The sequence below is a fragment of the Chrysochloris asiatica genome, unplaced genomic scaffold (assembly GCF_000296735.1).
Source record: "Chrysochloris asiatica unplaced genomic scaffold, ChrAsi1.0 scaffold00001, whole genome shotgun sequence".
NCBI lineage: Eukaryota > Metazoa > Chordata > Mammalia > Afrosoricida > Chrysochloridae > Chrysochloris > Chrysochloris asiatica.
The window spans coordinates 62,244,643-62,250,066 of NW_006408519.1; the positions used below are offsets into that span (position 1 = coordinate 62,244,643).

At 38.3% G+C, this 5,424-nt stretch overlaps 1 pseudogene; it reads left to right on the forward strand.

Annotated features, from left to right (window-relative positions):
- The first annotated feature begins 792 nt into the window (after positions 1-792).
- Positions 793-1,264, forward strand: LOC102833033 (annotated as a pseudogene).
- The last annotated feature ends 4,160 nt before the right edge of the window (positions 1,265-5,424 follow it).

The window sequence follows — 5,424 nt, forward strand, 5'->3', positions numbered from 1 at the left end:
GTCTGTGTAGTCACAGAAGGAGGTGCTTTTAAGATCTGGTAAATTGCTTAGTAGCTTTCCACATTACTGAAAAATGACTGTAAAATGTCTGAGTTTCACGGTTGTGTGTGTATGTGCGGAAGGATTGCTTTAATGCCTTGTAGATGGACCATAACTTTATAGAGCATCTCTCTCAATGAATGAATGAATATTTTCATTCAATGCTTTAATTTTAGATTTTCAAAGCTATCTACAGATGCCACACCAGAACTGTACCATTGATAGCATGCCTGTGTGGCCATTCCCTCAGTATGTGGGGCTAGTTTATGACACACTGCCATATGTATGGCATTTCAGTCGTTTCTCTGGTGCCAAATAACTACCAGATGATGTAAATGGAATTACAAAGAAATTCGAGACACTTAATGGGATAGGATGCTCAGTATCAGAGAATGTCAAGATTATTCATTTGAATAGAAATATAGAAATTAATGACTAATTAAGCACCCCAACAAGAGCTCTACAACAGTAAGGGCTCAGAAAATGTTAGCTATATTATCATAAGTAAAAAAAAAAACAAAAAAAAAACAGGGTGCATTCAGCAAAACTGAAGGGATCAGGATGGCCTTAAGTTTACTAGACTCTATTTCTACAGGGTGGCCACACATGGAGTATTGCAATTTTATATATGAGTATTCATGTCCATATGATAACTTTCTGAGCCAGTGTATGAAAAATTAGTCAAGTTTCTCAATATTCAAAAAGGATACAAGTTCTGCCTTCCGCCACAGCAGCCATTGAAGAAAAGCAGCCATGGCCGTGCGCTTCCCTATAGTGGTTGGCCTCAACAAGGGCCACAAAGTAACCAAGAACATGAGCAAGCTGAGGCACAGCAGCTGCTGTGGGCGCCTCACCAAGCATACCAAGTTCGTGTGGGACATGATCCGGGAGGCATGTGGCTTTGCGCCTTATGAGCGCTGTTCGTGTGGGACATGATCCGGGAGGCATGTGGCTTTGCGCCTTATGAGCGCTGTTAGTGTGGGACATGATCCGGGAGGCGTGTGGCTTTGCGTCTTATGAGTGCTGTTCATGTGGGACATGATCCGGAGGCGTGTGGCTTTGCGGCATATGAGCTTTGGGCCATGGAGCTGCTCAAGATATCCAAGGACAAGCGGGCACTCAAATTCATCAAGAAAAGGGTAGGGACATTCAGGTCAAGAAGAAGCGAGAAGCGCTTAGCAACGTCCTGGCCGCCATGAGGGAAGCGGCTGCCAAGAAGGACTGAGCAGGTCCCTGTCCACTGTGCCCCCTTTACCCCCCAAATAAAAACCTTTACAGAAAACAACAACAACAACAAAAAGGTACAAGCTCTGACTTAAGGCATAGAGACATAGAGATAAGGAGCAGCAACACTTATTGATTCATCCAGTAGGTAAATAGGAGTCCCGGTGTGGCACTGGACTGCAGGGTCGGTTTGATACACAAAGTCAGCAGTTCAAGCTTACCAGCCGCTCCTTGGAAATCCTATACAGGGTCGCTGTGAATTGGTACCCACTCGATGGCACTTAACAACATAGATAAGTAAGGCTTACACATCAATCCAGTTGCTATGCTAGAGTTACTTCTCAATGATATAAATTGAATTAAGCATTGAAATAACAACCATTAATTTAACTCACTATATTCTTTCAGAGAGAGGATTTGTATTTTTGCACGCTGTTTTCACTAACAGCTTAAGGGACAAATCATCAAAAAACAGCAAAATTAAAGTGTGGCTCTATAGGATCAGTACTGGATTACGAACCACAAGGTCAGCAGTTCAAACCCACTAGCTTCTCCTTGGAAACTCTATACAGGGTCGCTATGAGTTGGAACCGACTCCACGGCACATAACCACCACATTGGTTTGGTTGGTTATGTGCCAAGGAGTTGGTTCTGACTCTTAGCAACCTTGTATAGGGTTTCTGAGGCTATAAATCTTTATGGGAACAGAAAGCCTCATATTTCTCCCATGGAACAACTGGTAGTTTCCAACTGCTGATCTTGAGGCTAATAGTCCAACTCATAACTACTGTGCTACCAGAGTTCATATATATATATATCCTATATAGCTGTATGTATATAAAACTGTGAGAAAGATTTTGAAAAAATTACATAGGAAATCAGATCTATCAAAATTACTAGTTATTTTTTCTTAAAATTTATTGGGTCATATTATATTTTGACTGGTATGCTAGAGAACTTTATTTTCTCTGACTCTTCTCTTAGTTAATTTTTGCTCTTTGTTTTCTTTGACGTGTAGCTCACAATTCACACTTGGGAGTATATGCTGGTTTCTCTTCCACATTTTCTCAGCTTTTAGTGCATATGTTTCTATCCTGTTGCTTAGCACTTTTGCATATGTCTGAGGTAATGAATGTAACTCCAGAGTTTAAAATGCGCTTCACAATAGTTCAGCTCAACTTCTGACTTTACAGATGAGAGACACTGTGGCCCCACTATGATCACATACTATTTAGAGTCTAAGCCAGAAAACATAACCTAGGTCACTTTCCAATATAATCTGTTCCTTGGCAGGGGTTTAGTCACTTCATGTAGGCTACTGGTGTGTTTGTTCTCCCTAATTGGAAGATTTTTAAAAAACCTCATTGAAGGTTCTCCTACAATACCATCTCCAGGGGGAGACATAGGAAAATGCTTACTTAAATATGATTATGACATTGTTAATTTTTAAAAAAGCAGATACTAACAACTGCTAGTATATGATTTCTTTAATATATTATTTTTAAGTTTCATCAACTTAGTTAATATCTAGGATACATTTATTTATTAAATATATTTATCTCAACCTGTTTGTAAAAATAATTGGCATTATGCATAATTGTCATAGTTGTTTTGATGCTAAAATGAAATACCTCATATTAATTAGGTAATCAGATAACACTTTTGATAATCAAAATACTCTGACAATTACTAATGAGAAGGAAGGAATATAACTCAATATTTACTGTTGGCTGTTGTGTGCCATGGTGTCAGTTCCAACCCATAGTGACCTTGTATAAGATTTCCAATAGCAGCTGGTGCGGTTGAACTGCTGATCTTGTAGTTAGCAGTCCAGTGCTTATCCTACAGTTCTACATTAGGGTTCTGGTATTTATTACAAGCATCTAAATCTTTTTAAGAGTTAGGAGGAGAAGAACTTATTAGGAACAGTAGTTTTTAAACCTATAGTAAATACTTTGGAGTGAACTATAAATTGTTGAAAGAATTCCAAAGGACACAACAGTTGGACATTAAGATATCTGACAAATGAAAAAAATTAGCTTGTTCTTAATAACACAATTTTATGTTTGTGAAAAACTGGAATCTACTGGCAACCTCAAAATATTAACTTTTGAAAACTTGGTGATTTAGTCAAATGGATAAAATGAAAACAATGCACTGTTTTGTTTTGTTTTGTTTCAAAATGAGAATGATGGCATTACATGTTCATCAGTAAAATTCATTATGTTGTTGTGAAGCATTGTCAAGTCAGTTTCAACTCATAGCAACCTGGTATAAGGTTTCTGAGAAGCAGCTGGTGGGTTTGACTTGCTGACCTGTGGTTTGTAGTCCAATACCTATCCTATAGCGCCACACCTGGACACTGTGTTATTTCCTGCTCAGGTAATGCATTTATTCTGATCTAGCTCGGAAACCCTGTGTAGGGTCGCTATGAGTAGGAACCGACTCCACGGCACATAACAACAACAACAGCCTCACCCACTGCACCAGCATTCTGGCAAACTGAGGTTAAGTGAGACATGAAATCTGGACTCTACTGTGACTCTTAGTCTGGTCAAAGAGAAAGTATGGGCCCATGTAACTGGCAGAGTAAGGCAGGAAGAGAAAAGCAAAGAACGAAATAAGAGAAGAACGGAGAAAGAAAAAACAGGTTTTAAATGTTTTGAACCCCTTGGACTAAAAACACAATTTCTATTATAGCTGATAAAAATCACCAGACAACAAATGCTCCACAGAGTCAAATGGCAGCATCTTCACATGTATAACTGAAAGAGCAGAGAGCAATTTTTATACCAACCTTGCCATATGGAGAAAATTGGTGTCACCCTCAATACCAAAAAGAAAAAACAAAATCACCCACCTGAATCTAACTAAGAAAAAGGAGCAGCATTCTCACTGCAGAATCAGTTTTTTTAAAAAAATCTGCCATCAACAGGTGTTGCCATAGTAACTATCCTGCAGTTAAGAAATAGTAGAGGTAAGAAAATCTATACAAAGCCATCATATAGGAAAAAAAGAAGAAATACATGCTATGGCAAAACTAATCTCAGGTCTAAAAGATAGAGCAACTGGAACTCTCATGTGCAATTTATCGGATCTTCCTGTTGTTTGAAAGTGAAATTGCAAAAGGGGCCTTGGCGTGGAGCATGGTTCTTTGAGGAGTCAAAGCCAGGGAACCAACACGGGACCCTGAGTTATCAGAGGTGTTAATTTATATGTTCACTCCCATGTGTACATTTTAGCCTGTTGATGATCTTGGGGGTGGGTTATAAATGTATGGCTTGGTATGCTTGGAGCTTCTAGAGTATAAACATATCAATGAGGTCTTCTTCAGTGTACTTCTACCTCTCAAAGACAGCATATTTAACGACAATTTCTCTGCTTCCTTCCTTCAGGGTTTACATGATGTGAATTATAAAAGTTTATTAATAGTGATCTCCTCCTATGAACAAGTATTTCTATCTAGGTACCAGGACCTACTTCAAAGCCTGACTAGAACCAAACTTAATTTCTCTGTTACTTCCTCTATTGTTCCTACCTTATAATGTTATCCCATAAATTTAACTTCATGAATGATATTGCTAATATTATTTGAATTTAATAATACCATTAACATAACATCACAGGTTATATATTATGATGATCATTTCTGAAATGAAATTCTGCATTTTTATTTTATAAGCTATTGTTGCTAGCCTGCTAAAATGGTACAATTATCCCTTTCACAAATCTGTCCCGGTGGATAGCCAGAATGCTCTTTAGAAGCAAGGATGGTTAAACTTTGTCTCACAAATTTTAGGCATGTTATCAGGAGGGATCACTTCCTGGAGAGGGACATTATGCTTGGTAGAGGGTCAGCGAATAGGAAGCTATGGATTGACATGTAGCTGCATAATATGATCAAACATAACAACTCTGAGAATGGTTCACGACAGGACATTGATTCATTCTGTTGTGTACAAGGTTACTATGAGACGGAACTAACTTGATAGCATCTAACAACAATACCCCTTCACTAAGCTTTTTTATTGTTCAACTGACCACTACGCTTTATAAAAAAAATAACATAGAGCGACATACTTTTCTAAAATCTGTGATTCTTCAAAATTAAAGAAGCACACAGTTTTTGATGAGCAGAGTTTGAAAGGGTTAGTCTGAGAG